A 16,998-nucleotide genomic window follows, 5' to 3' on the forward strand; every position below is an offset into this window, starting at 1 on the left:
TGCCCCACCAATCCTGAATAGCAAATAGAGAATATATATATATATATATATATATATATATATATATATAAAATCACCCATTATTAAAAATTAAAAATCCTTATAACCCTTCTACCATGGACCAATATTGATTAATTTTTTAAAAATAAGTGTTTGATATTTACTTTTTATTATGGAAAGTTTTGGAAGCCCTAGGTTGCATATTTACAGTTATTGACCTAAAGTGATTTTTCTTGTATTTATTTATTTATTTATTTACTTACTTACTTACTTACTTATTTTTTAGTTTTTAATGTTAACTTATTTTTGAGAGAGAGAGAACGAGCATAAGCAGGGGAAGGGCAGAAAGAGGGAGACAGAGGATCTGAAGTGGACTCTGCTGATACCCTGATACGGGGCTCAAACTCACAAACCGTGAGATCATGACCTGAGCCAAAGCTGGATTCTTAACTTATTGAGCCATCGAGGTGCCCCTATTGTATATTTTTAAACAGCACTAAGTGACTGTTTTCAAAGTGAAGGAGTTTACTTGCAGCTGCAATCTGCCTACCCAAGTTACACAAACTGAGGGGGGAAAAAAAAAGAAGAGCTTTAACTTTCCCTTCTCTCTATTAATTTTCAGGATGTCCCCAATTTACTGATATATAGAATAACCGATTTATTCAATAAATAACTATTGACTGTTGACTGCAGGCTAAGAAATATGCTACACACTAAAGATGTACAGTTAAATAAGACACTGGTCTTCAGGTCTTAAGTCTACTGGGAGACTCAGACCTTTGAATAAACAATGGTACCACAAGATGGGAAGTGCTATCACGGAGATAAGGTCTGGGCATTGAGGCTAGAGCAAGGAGCCATATCCCCTCTGCCAGACTGGAGTAGGTGTAAATATTGGATGTAAATATTGGGGGATGGGAGTTCTCCTGATGAAAGATGCATACCTCAAGTCTTCAAATTGGAGTTGGAATTTTTCAGACAAACAAGAAAAGGGCAAATAAATTTTGGATAGCCTGACAAATCCAATTTAGGAACAAACCTCTCACCCTGCAGTCACCTGCATGTATTCACACCTTCACATATTTATTCTTCCCTTCGTTCGACTGATGATTTTACACATTTTTAGAGGCAAGGCTAGGAAAGAGGCTAAGAGATGATAAGATAACTGTAAAACATGTTAAGTGTTATAAAGATTTTTATAGTAAGGACATTCATTTGTTTATTCAGCTATGGCTCAGGAAATGTGCAGGCACTAGAAATAAGATGGTAAGTATCATCCAGACCTCAAGGAACAGGAGAAACACATTTTAAATAGTCCCATAAAATAAATGTGATAATTTCATCTAACTCTATCCAAAGGAGAAAAAACTGAAATTTCTATGATGGCAAAAAATGCTCCATGGAGGAATAATTGGCAATTGTTAAATTAATTGAACAAAGAGGCCATTAGGCTGAGGTTGATCTAATGCTGTGGCACCTGTATAAGCAAACCAAACTCTAGGCCTGTAAATGCTTCCAGGTTACACAACAGAAACGTAAGAGGGACACCAATCACAAATAGCCAGCTAGGCTTTAAGTTATAGCCAATCAAATAATTTCTTTTCTTTGTTTCTGTACTTTCTCTATATAAGTCTTTCCCCTGGCTGTTGGTATATAAGTCTTTCTCCTGCTCCTATTACTTCCAGTTTGGCAGATTCAAATCAATTTTTTTCCCAAATAAACTCTTGAAAAGTTTTTAATATGCCTCGGTTTATCTTTTAACCCCATAAAGATTTTGAAAAATAAATTTGCATTCACTATTTAAGTAAGACAGGACAGAAGAAGGTGATATGCTTGACGTCTTCAGCCAAATGCACAGGACTGAATCAATTTCCACACTAGTTCTAAAATCATAGAAGGTTCATTAATCTCTCAGAGTCTTAGTTTTATTATATTGTCAAATGGGGATAATACTAGTACCTGCCTCACAGGGTAGTTGTGAGGTAAAATGAACAAATAGATGTAAAGTGCTCAAAACAGTGCCTGGCTCAGCTGGCCCTTAAATAATGTTGGCTATTTATTCCTGTCCTCTTCTTCTTCTAACCTTATTCAGCTAGTCAGAGCACGGACCATTCAGAAGGAATGCATCAGCAAAAACCCAGAGGAATGAATTGACCAGCACGCCAGCCTGATGAAGGAACAGCACATGATCAAGTACCCATCCAGACAGTCCACCTATCAGCCAGTCAACAAATACTAAATGCTTATTTTATATCAAGCACAATCTTGGGTGTATAACATGTTCTAGGGGCTATGACTGAGAAATGAACACATTACAGAGAGAACCAAATAAATGAGTGGCTACCCAGTTAGAAGTTTGCAGTGAAAGGCCTCATGGAAGAGCTCACATGTAAGCTCTCCTAACAGAGGAGTTGAGAGCTCAGCCAGTTGTCTATACTGGGAATTAAAAGCCCTCCCAGGCACCTTAGTTCAAAGGTGTAAAGTGTAACTTTGGTGCATGGATCTTGAAGAAGCTTTGCATTAATGTAGAGGAAAAAAAACCATCCCTTGTCTTGGCACATGAAGAGCAATATAAGAAGTCAATACCATATTATCTAAAGATAACAAATTCTGGAAGCCTAGAGGTCACGTAATAGGGTAATGAAATGGAATGCCCTGACTATAGGTAATTCTTCCCTGTTATGAGAAGTAAAGACCTGCATTAGGTGGATTTTTATACACCAAGGGTTGAATTCCATCTTCTGAAATAAAACAGCTACATATAGAAATTTCAAGAAAAGGCAAAATATTGCTAACATATCAAGTGATCTTCACCAATCTTAGGATCCTTTTACAAGCAGGTTACATAAAGTCCAGGAATGCTGAATCAAATTGTAAATTTTACTTCTAAATATATCTCCTAGTGTGTCCTCACAATAAACGTATTTAATTCTATCTAAAAAATTATGCATAAAGTCCTAAATTGGCCATCACATGTATCTCTGTAGATACTATCCTTTTTTGAGAATCTTATTCTAGCCAACAGTCAAGTTCCTGAAAACGTGGGCAAGTGAAATGTGGATTCTGATTTGTATCACATACGTAAAACAACAGCTCTTTATGATAAATTTACATAATCCAGGAACCAAAAGGTAAGAACGATTACATTCTAAGAAAGATTACTCAAGCCATGCTTTGAAAGAAGAGTTCAAAACAACTGAGACAAAAACTAAAAAGCCATTTAAAATAGAAACATGGGGTGGTTTTTCCCCCAAGTTTTTATTGAAGCATGTGGCTGCCCTTTGAGCCTTGAAGGAGCTTACATATCCCCTTCCATCTCACCCACAATTCTTGGCCCCTTTTTCTTTTCTGAAACTCTGCTGAGTTGGAATTTTCTGTCAGTTGCAACTTAAGTGTGGAGTTGCCATTGCCAGGGTTAGAAGCAAGGAAGTGGGAAGGTGGCGGCCTCATTGTAGTGTTGGCTGACTTGACCTCTGGGAAAATGGAAGGCCTGAATCACCCCTGGCTTTGAAATCACCCCACTCAACTTTACCATTCCAACAACAGCAGTTAAAGGAAGTTTGTCATTATCCACCTCTTTTCTCCACTGTGGTGCAGCAAATATTAGAAGCATCAGAGACAAAATTCAGACCAGTAATAAATTAACTAGGCTCTCACTACAAAGAAAAATAAGATAATAAATAGGAAATAAATGGCTGAAAGGGTTTTCTCAAGCATTAGAAATCCAAGAAGGCAGAATGCACAAAAGAAGAACATAAAGAAAAGAGATACAAAGAATAAATGCGAGGCACCATGGAGAGGTCTGTGAAATAGAGTCTTAAAAAAATACAAAGACGACCAAAGAAAGAATTAGCGTCATGAAGGACTCAGGGAAAAAAAAAAAAGAACCAAATCAAAAAGGAAAGGAAAAGTATAAAATTCAAAGAGAGAAAGGGAACATTAAAAGATACTGAGCTTTCACGTGAGGCCACTGCACCAGAAAGCCCTGTCTTTCTGCCAAGACTTTGAAAACATAAAAAAAAAAAAAAAAAAAAAAAAAAAAAAGCTCATAATGTGTTGTCATTAGGCATCGGATTAAAGTTCCAGAAGCCTTTCAGTTACACATGCTTTTAAATATCATGATAAATTATGCATCTATGACACAGATTGGGATAGCTTGGCCTTCAAGTAATCAATAATTCAAAAACTATGAACATGAACCTCATCCAAATGGGGGTTTCAAAATTGGATGCTGAAAGAAAGGTGTGACCAAAAAACTTTTCCCTTTTCCTCAGAGAAAAAGGAGTAGCTTTAGCTTGTATACACTTGTATACAAAACACTGAGATATTTCAGCTGAACATTTTGTGCTGAATGGTCAGATGAATTATTCATAATTTCCAAACCTTTCTTTTTTTTTAATTGTAAATTTTCTATCAAGGCTCTAGAACCATTAGCTACATGACATCTCATAGATGATTTCCATTTCTTGGAACAACATCAGTGTGGATGTTGGGCCAACTCCTTAAAGAAAGGAGCGAGAGTTTTTAATCCTAGCAACATCCAGGATATGACCAGACAATTTTTTCTAACATAAGGATATGTCAATGTAAAGAAAGCATGGTGACATTAGTAATTATTTTGCAGTCTCTATTTCTCCTCAAAATATTTTCCTACAGACTTAAACAGAGTTGAGCTGTTGCCAAGTGATATACAAGGCAATTGCTACATTTATGTGAGACGTTGTATAGACTTGAAATCTGACATGTGAAATTGCTTCTAATTGAAAAACTGCAAGTTGTACTTTAAATAATAAAGCTTTTCCATGCACAAACTCCTTTCTTGGAAAGCTAGCAGAGTGAAGGCGTTTATTGCCCCCCCAAATTAACCTCTGCTATCTTCTGGATGTCAATCTTCAAAATGTAATTTTAGGCTCAATTTTTTAGCCAATGGAATGGGAATCCTATCTTTAAAGATTTTTTTCTATTCACTCTTTAAAATCAAGTCACAGCCAGTAGCCTTATTTCAAAACCAATAGGGACGTTGTAAATCAGCCTAACAACGTGTTTGTTAAATATATGGACTAAACCAGTCTTTATTCCCTTACTTTCCCAAACATAAATCTCTCAGCTTAACTGCTTGAATACAGGTATGGTGATTTTCTCTATGTCTCAATTTGCAGCAGTTAAAATTCCATTTAACTAGGGCATTTTAGCTGCTTGATATTATACTGCTGGAATTGCATTACAGAAATTATGTACTAAGTAAGGATGCAGTGATTAAAATTGATATTTGACTTAATTACAGGCTATAGTACATGGGTATTTGAATGTAACTTAATGGAAAACAAGATGCTTTATTTGTAGTGATTTTCAAAGCTTTTATCTTTGCAGACAACTCCCTTGTTAGTAGTTGTTGGGTCAAGTCTCAAGCTACTGACTCTCTTCAGAAGGAATATGAAAGAATGTACAAGAATATGAAGTTAATGATGTAGTTATACAGCTAAATACATTAAATGTTTAATATATTCCCTTCTAAGCAGCAGCTTTCTCAATTAATCATCTTAATTCTATCACACTTAACTTATAAAGTAAGCATTTAGTCAGCTGACACATTTTCATGGCACTATATATCAAATAGCAAATCTGGTATGTAAAATATGAAACTAATAAAGAAAAAAACTGGAAAGGCCACAACCACATGAAGGAAAACCATATTCCCATAACTTATTTGAAATTCAACTGACAAGTATACCTAGAAGTCATTCGAAAGGGTCTGGTTTTAGGGGTACAATTATTTATCTCCTTAATCATTTTTCTTTTCCTCTTCTTGCAAAACATTTCAAAGTAATGTTTTAAATTAAAAAAAAATTTTAATGTTTGTTTATTTTTGAGAGACAGAGACAGAACACAAGTGGGGAGGAGCAGAGAGGGAGACACAGAATCTGAAGCAGGCTCCAGGCTCTGAGCTGTCAGCACAGAGCCCAATGTGGGCATAAATTCACCAACTGCAAGGTCATGACCTGAAGTGTAGTCGGGCACTTAACTGAGCTACCCAGGCGCCCCTCAAAGTAGGGTTTTGTGTTTAAAATATAATACGGTGCTTAAAGTTCTGGTTAACTGCTTTAAATGTATGCTTCTAAGATATTTACTGTTTTAAAGGAATAGGTCACTATTAACAGTAATTTAGTTTATAGTTTCAAATTCTGCTCCTCCACTAAATATGTATACATTCTAGTTATCCTAATTTTTGGAGCACTGAGCAATAATATGGATTTATCTATATATACCCAAAACATTTGATTTAAATTGATAATATAACTCTAACAAATTTGAAAGAACTGAACTGGCTTTAATATACGGAAAAACATAAAAACAGAAACAGGAAGAGGCAACTTCACTCAATAGGGGTTCTGGTTCAAATGGAACTTCACCCTGGAAGTATATTCAACTTCACTTTTCTATGAATCAACTTATTCAGCAACCTCAACTAGAAAAATACACCTGAGAAAGTATCTGAAGAATCTAAACAGATGTTACAAAGTTGAGTGACCACTTGATGATCCCATTTACTCTGATTTCATACAGAGTTCTCATAAGCTTAATTACCTGGTCTGTCAGACTTAGTATATTAGAAAGGGTAAAGATAAAAGAGTAGAAAAAGAGAAGATAAGAGGTATGGTCAAGGATTGATTTATTTAGCATCAAGAAAGGGTAGCAATGGACTTGACATTGAGAGAGGAAAAGAATAATTCAAAAAGATTTGCCACTTCCAAACTGTGACTTTGGTCAATGTACTTAAGCTCTCAGTATCCTCATTTTATCCCATAGATACCTCATATTACTTTATAGGATTGCTAAAGATTAAATGGACTAACTTATGTAAAGCACTTGGAACAGTGCCCAGAGCATACTGAGTACTCACTAAGGTATTAGTTATAAAATGTCTGAGTCTCAGGCTACCCAAATTAGAGGCAAGTAGCTCTGTTTGCCCCAGTAATCCAAAGGGCATCCATTTTCCTCACTGTTGTCATCAATATACCGGGCCAGTATAATATTATATAGAATGTCCAGATGATCAAGATCTCTTCAGACTATACTGTGATAGAGAGCAGGACAATTAACACAGACCTGAGGCAAGATCAAGAATATGTAATGCTGTTCTTTAAATGTGAATGTAGAGTTCGAGCCCCGCATCGGGCTCTGGGCTGATGGCTCAGAGCCTGGAGCCTGTTTCCGATTCTGTGTCTCCCTCTCTCTCTGCCCCTCCCCTGTTCATGCTTTGTCTCTCTCTGTCCCCCCAAAAAATAAATAAACGTTGAAAAAAAATTTTAAATGTGAATGTAAACTGCTTCTGAAACAGAAGTTTCTTATGGGGATTGAAAGCATGTATTGATAGGATGAATAGGTACATACCCACTGGCACAGGCTGTGTCAATTTCTAGAAAAGATCTGCACCCTACACAGCAGCTATAATTGAAGCTACCAATGTCTACCATTATCTACCATAGGATCTGGGGTGTTTTGTTTTGTTTTGTTTCGTTTTTCAGAGACTTATACAGGTTCATTAAGCAGAGATACAATAGGATCACCACCTCTGCATCCTTCAAGTCACTGAGCCTGGCACTAATCTCTGCCATTCCACTCCATATGCACTCAGGATTGCTTACAATATACTATCTTGGTTTGGGGTAGAAGAGGCAAACAGTATAAGAGGTTTTTCCAGCTGCTAAGTATATCCACCTCAATTAGGCACTTAAGTAGTAAGGAAATAACCATACTATAAGGCCATAGAGTCATGTTGAGTGCATTTTGAAACAGACTTGAGTCTTTATCGCTGGGCTTTCAGACTTCCTCACTCTAACAAGATTACTGTGGCATTTTGGATCTACTCATGTCAGTTCAACAGCTCTTTAAAAATCTATATATTTCTCTTTCCACAGTGAACAGCTGCTTTGGTAAAAGTCCATAAATATCTTTATAGAACTGAGGAGCCTTGCTGTGTCTTTACACGGAGAACCGACCTTCCTCTCAGATGATTAGCCCTGGGCTCAGATCTGAAAATTGTGCGACGGATTATAATTTTCCCATTACAGCATTTTGCTCTCCCACTGTGTGTTATCTATTGCTGTGTAACAAATTACCCACAAAGTGGTGGCTTAAAAGAACAAACATTTGTAATCTCACAGTTATTGTGGGTAAGGAATATGAGAGTAGGTTGTCTCTGAATCTCTGGCCAATGTCTTATGTGAAACATCACGATGGGTAGTTCTGGCTCAGGGTGTCTCACAATGTTGCAGATTAAGGCATTGGCCAGAAATTCAGAGATCTAGGGTTTTAACTGGATGCAAAGGATTCATTTCCAAGCTCACTCACATGATTGTTGGAAGCCCTCAGTTCCTCATTTGCTGTTTACAGCATGACTTTGCAGTGTATTCACCTCAGGTATGGCCTTTTGGCATGGTTTTGAAGCAGGGGAAAGCTGTTATCTTCTAGAAAGAGAAATTTCTGTGGCTGCTAGAACCCTCTGCCAAACTACATAGTCTACCTCAAGCTCCTCCACTAATGACCCCATCTCTGGTCATGGGGTCCCCATTCTACTTAATGTTCTCTGACTTTACATAGGCAATGGCAGGACTGGAAATTCACCTTTCTTTGTCACTCTAACACTGCCACAATCACTAATTTTCCATATATCCTGCTCTTTAGTGGCAGGGATACCAGGCCTTGATCTGAGCTTGTCATTTTCTTCCTCAAGACACTGATGCATTTAACAATAAATTCACTCCACCGTCCTTAATCACTTTGCCCATGTCACTTAACTGCTAAAGATATTACACAAGCCAATATATCTCCCTTCTCCCATACCTCAACTTAATATCTCATGATATTTAGCAATTGTCACAATTACTTAGTAGTTGTGATGTTTTAATATTCCAGGGTTTAACACCATTCTTCATCACGAACAATGGGTTCCTTTTTGCCATGTGGTTGGCAAGTACTTAATCCCAAATTCCATTCTAACAATCTCATTCCTTTTACCCCTTCTATAACAAAATATCTTAGTCTAGATTTTGCCATAAGGAGATTCTGTAACAAGGAATCTAATGTAAGGAATTTATTTTGGAATTGACCCTAGGAAATACTAGCAGGTACAGAGGGATGAAGACAAGGAAGGAAGGGCAACAAATAGTGTCTGTTGCCAAGTCATTTACCACTAAGGGAGTCACTGGAATGCTAGAAGACTCTGAGATCCAATAGGTCACAACAGCTCTGAAATATCTCACTCAGGGAAAAACACACTGAGGTATTTATAGAATTCCTACCAGTCATCAGTTAAAAGTTTTCCTGGGAGTCATTAATTCCAAGAAATTCTGGCCTGATTTGAAAGTGAATAGAGGAGTCTCTAGAAATCAGTGAAAGTCATCAGGCAGTTAGAAGTCACAATGAAATATACTATAATGGTAAGATGCTAGGGAGATGAGCATATAATTTCAACAGCATATGCTACTCATTTTGTATTTAACAAGAAAATGCTTTGCAGGCACCAGAAGTGTGCATTCAGATAGCTGAATGCCTACCTTAAAGATGCAGATGTGGACATAATGAGATAATAATCTATTTATGTCCAGTCACATGTGTTCTGCTTTGTTTTTCAAACATAAGTATTTTAAATCTCTTTAATACTAAATGAGGAAGGTTTATAAATCAACCATGTTAAAGGAAACACTATATTATTTTATGTTATCCCAGTGGAAAATGATGTTACAAAATCATTGTCACAAAGAGGGAACAGAAAATCAGTAAGAATATATGTTTTAGTACCATGATTAACAAAACTGAAGAACACACATTCTTTTCAGTGCACATGAAACATTCACTAAAAGCAATAATTTTCTAGACCATAAAGTCTCAACAAACTTCAAAACATTGAAATCATATGCAGTATATTCTCTGGCTATAATAGATGTGATGCAGAAATAAACAAGAAAAAGATAACTAAAATATTCTCAAAATGTTGGGAAAGTAAGCAGAACACATATAATCTTGGGTCAAAAAAGTAGTGAGAATTATAAAATATCTTAAAATATTTTATAATTTAAAAAGCCAAAAAAGTAGTGAGAATTATAAAATATTTTAAAATAAATAATGAAAACACAACAAATAAAAATTATGGAAAGCAGCCAAAGCAGTACTTAGAGGAAAATAAATAGCCTTAAAAATGCTTGCATTCACTTTGAAAAAGATCACCAAACAATGCACACTTAAGATCTTTGCAATTTTTTTTTGAAAGAGAGAGAGCATGAGTAGGGGAGAAAGGCAGAGGGAGGGAGAGAGAGAGAGGGAGAGAGAGACAGAGAGAGAATCTTAAGCAGGCTCCACACTCAGTGGAGCCTGATGGTGGCGGTGGGGGTTGGGGGGCTCAACATCACAACTCTGGTATCATGACCTGAGCCTAAATCAAGAATTGGATGCTCAACTGACTAAGCCACCCAAGGGCCCCAAAACCTTTGAACTTTAATGCATATTTATTAACCATCAATTTTAAAAGTTCTGAAAACTGGAAATTGTCTGATTTAACAAATTTACCCAAACTACATGTGAGCAATAACATTCAACTATATCTACCTTTTTAAGAAAGATTTATCTAACTAAAATTATTCTAACACACTTTTAAGCAAAGTGCCATTACAAACTGGGAAATTTCTGGTGGCCAATGTAAGAGAGTTTAAAAGCCTTTCAAATGGACCTTAGATCAATCCATCCATATATTAAATAAATTGCATTTTAGGGACGCATTCGGGTAAAACAGAGCTTAGAAAGTAAGGTGTTGTTGAATGATAAAAGAAAGAGAAGACCAAGAAAAATAATGCCCCAAAACATTTTCATAGGTTCAGACTTAAACACGGTAAGTAGAAACCTAGGGAACTCTTTACTGCTGCCAACTGCACTATGTCTAGGATCACCCTTGGAAAAAATCCCCTCCAACTGTCAGTTGCTTTCAAATTAAAAAAAAATAATAATGCTTATTCATTTTTGAGAGAGGGAAACAGAGCACAAGTGAGGGAGGGGCAGAGACAGGGAGACACAGAATCCAAAGCAGGCTCCATGCTCTGCACTGTCAGCACAGAGCCTGACACAGGGCTAGAACCCATGAACTGCGAGATCATGCCTGAGCTGAAGTCAGATGCTCATCACAACCTGAGCCAAAGTCGGATGATCAACCGACTGAGCTACCCAGGTGCCCTGAAAATCACAAATGGATTTCTCTATAATTCTATAATTCTTTTTAACTAAATTTTTTTAAGTTTATTTATTTTTGAGCGAGAACATGAGCCAGGGAGGGACAGAGAGAAGAGGAGAGAGAGAATCTGAAGCATTCTCCATGCAGTCAGCAGAGCCTAATGTGGGGCTCGATCCCACAAACCGTGAGATCATGACCTGAGTGGAAATCAAGAGTCGACGCTTAACCGACTGAGCCACCCAGGCGCCCCAATAATTCTATAATTTTTAACTGGCCTCCTTCCAACACTGGTTATTTGATAGGGTTTCATGATTTTGAAGCTCATCTCAATATTAATTTTAGTTAGATACTATTAATATTTGTTAACTGTGGCACCACACATATGGTTAACTCACAAAACTGTTTATCAAAAACAATATACACTTCCTTAATCCATCCCAGAGTCAAATTTAATTTAGTTCAAATGAATTTTATTGTTCCTTCTTCAAATACATTGCCACTTGATATTAATATCGTTATTTAATCTAAAATTGAGTTTACCTGCCCTCCCTTCCACCAAGCTAAGAAGAAATGTCTGCCACTTACATATAATTTGAAAGTGATCCTTTATCTTTTACTGCAATGTACTTACTAGAGTAACTTCCCCTTCTTGCTCCATAAACAACTACTTCTTGTTTTTCCTGTTGTTCCCTTAAAGAGTTTAAAGACAATTTATCAAATCTAGTAGCATTTGCCAGTTTACACAGGAAATATCAGAATAAGAACAAAGATGTGTGGCTTTCAAGAACTACGGATACAAGCAGATCACCATGTTCACTCAGAATGATAATTAGTGTCATCTGGAACATATAAAAGAACAATTACTTAACTTTGCATTTGAGTTGCCACTTATACCTGTAAGAAAAATCTAATATCTGAAACCTATCCCAGAACATTTATAAAGTGGATTATAAAAATCCACTTTATAAAATACAACCAGAACTTATAAAGGCTAATCATAGTAAGTTGATGGATTCTGAAATCAAGGGGCTCTTAAGTTTCTAGTATATTCTGAATCAACTGGAAGGTTTGTACACAGGACCACCATTAATCCTTTTTGCATTTCTGAAAAATGCGTTACTAACTGGTATCAGAAAAAAAAATAGTTTGATGCCCAATAGAGAAAAATAGTATTATCAGAATATGGAAAATAAATATTGTCTTTTGAATATACTCAGTAGTTTAGCATTTTAAAACCATATTATACCCCATACAACATCAAAAATTTTGGAGAATTTCTACACCATTATAACATAGTGTTGATTTGGATTTTTCTTTCAAAAAGATTTGTTCTGTTATATAAGTAGTGCAATCCCATTATAGACATACAGAAGAGTTAAAAACTGTCTAGAGACACTTATTATTATGTCCATTTGTATTGATATTCTTTCCTATTTATTATTTTGGGGGGAACGTGGGAGTTTATTGCATAATTACAATTGTATTGATTAAATCTTTTAATGCTATTTTTATCACTTAAATTTTTCCATGTTAATATATAGTTTTTCATAAAGTTCTATTATATGTCTTCATATTTCATCACAAATTAGCTATGTAACAGTTTGCTTAGGCATTTCCCTACATTTAAATTCTTAATTTATTTCTCTTGTCCTCTTTATGACTTAAAAGTTTTTTTATAATTATGGTTTTTCCTTTCCTTTGGATAGATTTTTAGATGTATAATAAATAAATGAAAGGGTACAAATATTCTCTTTAACTTTTTTCTTATTGAAGTATAATTAACACACGGTGTTATTATTAGTTTCAGATGTGCAATATAATGATTCAAAACGATAAGTGTACTTTTAATCCCCTTCACCTATGTCACCCATCTCCCCACCCACCACCCACCCCTCTGGCAACCACTAGTTTGTTCTATTATAGTCTGTTTTTCTGTTTGTCTCTTTTTTTCTTTATTTGTTTGTTTTGTTTCTTAAGTTCCACATATTAGTGATTTTGTATGCTATTTACCTTTCTGTGACTTATTTCACTTGGCATTATACCCTCTAGGTCCATCCATGTTGTTGCAAATGGCAAGATCTTTCTTTTTTATGGCTGAGTAATATTCCATTGTTTATATATACCACATTTTCATTATCCATTCATCTACTGATGAACATTTGGATTGCTTTCTTGTCTATTGTAAATAATGCTGTAATGAACACAGGGGTGCATATATATTCTCAAATTAGTGTTTTGTTTTCATTGAGTTAATACCCAGTAATAGAATTGGATCATACGGTAGTTCTATTTTTAGGTTTTTGAAGAACCTCCATACTGTTTTCCACAGTGGCTGCACCAATTTTCATTCCCACCAACAGTGCACTAGGGTTCCTTTTTCTCTACATCCTTACCAACACTTGTTATTTCTTGTGCTTTTGATTTTAGCCATTCTGACAGGTATAAGGCGATACCTCATTGTGGTTTTGATTTGCATTTCCCTGATGATGAGTGATGATGAGCACGATTTCATGTGTCTGTTAGCCATTTATATATCTTCTTTCAAAAAAATGTCTATCAGGTCCTCTGCCATTTCTAAAATTGGTTTGGTGTCTTAGTGTTGGGTTGTATAAGCTCTTTATATATGTTGGATATTAATCCCTTATTGAATATATCATTTACAAATATATTCTCTCATTCAGTAGGTTCTCTTTTTGTTTTGTTGATGGTTTCCTTTGATGTGCAAACCTTTTTATTTTGGTGTCATCTCAATAGCTTAATTTTGTTTTGTTTCCCTTGCCTGAGGAGACGTATCTAGAAAAATGTTTCTGTGGCTGATGTCAAAGAAACTACTGCCTGTGTTTTTCTTTTTTCTTTTTCTAGGAGTTTTATGGTTTTAGGTCTCACACTTGGGTTTTTAATACATTTTGAATTTATTTTTGTGTGTGGCATAAGAAAGTGGTCCAGTTTCATTCTTTTGCAGGTCCAGTGTTCCTAGCACCATGTGTTCAAGAGAGTGTCTTTCCCTCATTGCATATTGCAACTTCTTTGTCATACACTAATTGTCCATAAAATTGTGGGTTTATTTGTGTATTCTCTATTCTGTTCTAATGATCTATGCATCGATTTTTGTGCCAGTCTCAAACTATTTTAATTACTATAGCTTGGTAACATACCTTGAAATCAGGGTTTATAATATTTCTTTTTCAAAATTGCCTTCACTATTCGGGATCTTTTGTGCCTCCATACAATAGAATTATTTGTTCTAGCTCTGTAAAAATGCTGTTGACATTTTAATAGGGATTGCATTAAATCTGCAGATTGCTTTAGGTAGTATGGACATTTTAATGATATTTGTTCTTCTAACCCATAAGCACACAGTATCTTTCCATTTCTTTGTATCATCTTTAATTTTTCATCAATGTTTTATAATTTTCAGAGTACAGGTTTTTCACCTCTTTAATTAAGTTTATTCCTAGCTATCTTACTATTTTTGATATAATTGTAAATAAGACTGTTTTCTTAATCTCTCTGCTACTTCATTATTAGTGTACAGAAATGCAACAGATTTCTGTATATTCATTTTATAGCCTGTAACTTTACTGAATTCATGTATCAGTTCTGGTAGTTTTTTGAAGGAGTTCTTGGGAATTCCTATGTTTAAATATCATGTCATCTGCAAAGATTAAAAAATTTATTTCTTTGTTACCAATTTGGATGCTTTTTCTTTCTTTTCATTGTCTGATTGCTGGTTTTAGAACTGATTAATCTACCACATTTATTATATGTTTGCATTTACCTGTGAATTTTTCCCCTCATAATTTTCTTACTTCTAATAAGAAACTCCTTTTTCTTTCTATTCAAAGAATTTCCTTTAATGTTTCTTGTAAGGCTGGTTTAGCAGTCATGAACTCTAACTTCTGATTGTCTAGAAACTCTTTCTCTCTCCTTCTATTCTGAATGATAATTTTGCTAGGTAGACTATTCTGCAGGGTTTGGTTTTGTTTTTCCTTTCAGTACTTTATGCATATCATGCCACTCCCTTTTGGCCTGCAGAATTTCAGCTAAAAATCAGCCGATAGCCTTATGGAGTTTCCCTGGTATATACCTATTTTCTTTTCTCTTGCTGCTTTTAAAATTCTCTTTTTATTACTACTTTTTGACATTTTAATTATTATATGTCTTAGTGTGGACCTCCTTCATTCTCTGGGCTTCCTGGATCTAGATGTCTGTTTCCTTCCCCAGATTATGAGTATTCAGTTATTATTTCTTCAAATAAATTTTCTGCCCCTTTCTCTGTCTCTTCTCCTTCTCGGATCCCTATAATGCAAATGTTATTCTTGATGATGTCATTAAATTCCCTTAATCTCTTCTCATTTTCATTATTCTTTTTTCTTTGTGCTGTTCAGATTGGTTATTTTCCATTAACGAATCTTCCAGGTTACAGAAGTGTTCCTCTGCCTCCACTAATCTGCTATTGATTCCCTCTAGTTTTTATTTTAGTGACTGAGTTTCTCATCTCTGATTGGTTCTGTTTTATATTTTCTCTTTGTTGAAGGTCTCACTGACATCCTCCACTCTTTTCTCAAGTCCAGTGAGTCTCTTTATGATCATTACTTTGAGTTCTTCATCAGGCATATTGTTTATCTCCTTTTTATTTAGCTCTTTTGCTGTGGTTTTGTCCTGTGCTTTCATTTGAGACATCTTCATTTGTATCCTTATTTTATCTAACTCTCCGTGTTTGTTTTTATGTATTAGTGAAGCCAGCAATGTCTCCTGACCTTGAAAGTAGCATTTTTATTAAGAACAGGTCCTGTGGTGTCAATGCTCCCTGCTCAACAGAACCTGGAACTTCAGAGGTGTCTCCTATGTGGGTTGTGTGTGCCCTACTGTTGTGGCTGAGCCACATTTGTCTTCAGTTCAGAACGTTAGCTGCAATGACCCACTTTGCTTGTTGTGGGCACATTGGGCAGGGTTTGGTCCTTGTGCTCCTAGGGGGCCAGTTTGGGCCCACTGTAGGCTTGTAGTTGGGCAGTGTCAATCATCAGAACAGATGCTTGCCCTCAACCCATCTGCCAAGGCTGCAGTGGCACAGAATTGCAGGACTCTCAACCTGTGCCATTCTCTGAGAAGTTTCTATTGGTGAGTGGGGCCAGCAGTCAGACACAATGTCTGACCCCAGTCCATCTGCTGGAACTTCAGTAGCACTGATCAACAAGATACTCTTTCTGTACTGCCAACTATAAGGTCTGGCTGGTGTAACCATAGGCACACTGGTATGTGTGGTTATATTCCCCTCTCCACAGGGCAGAAGTCACTTTGGAGAGTGCCAGTCTCTGCTAGGACTATTTGCAGGATGTATAGAAGAAGAAACCACTTTGGAAAGACACCTGCCAAGTGGGGTGAGTTGGATGGGCCAATCCACAGGAGAATGTAGGGGCTGGGTGCACAATGTTAGCAAGATAGAAGGATAATGTTCACATTGGCTTTTGCCAACTATCCAGGCTGGGGGGAATAGGGGTGGGGAGAGATGGTGCCTGTCAGCTCTTTTGTTCTTGGGAAGTCTCTTAAAGATCCCTGCCCCACCAGCATACATTCTGAGGTTAGAAAGTAAATCTCTTTCATGTATACCCAGGTGCTTTTCAAACTGCTGTTTCTATACTGTATCTCAGCAAATTATCTGTTATGCCAGCTCTTTAAGGACAGGGATTCAGTTTCCTGTGGCCCTCTGGTTCCCTCAGAGCTAAGCCCAATGATTTTTGAAGTACCCAGAGTTAAGCCCCACTTGTAAAAACTGG

The sequence above is a fragment of the Lynx canadensis genome, chromosome C2 (assembly GCF_007474595.2).
Source record: "Lynx canadensis isolate LIC74 chromosome C2, mLynCan4.pri.v2, whole genome shotgun sequence".
Taxonomy (NCBI): Eukaryota; Metazoa; Chordata; class Mammalia; order Carnivora; family Felidae; genus Lynx; species Lynx canadensis.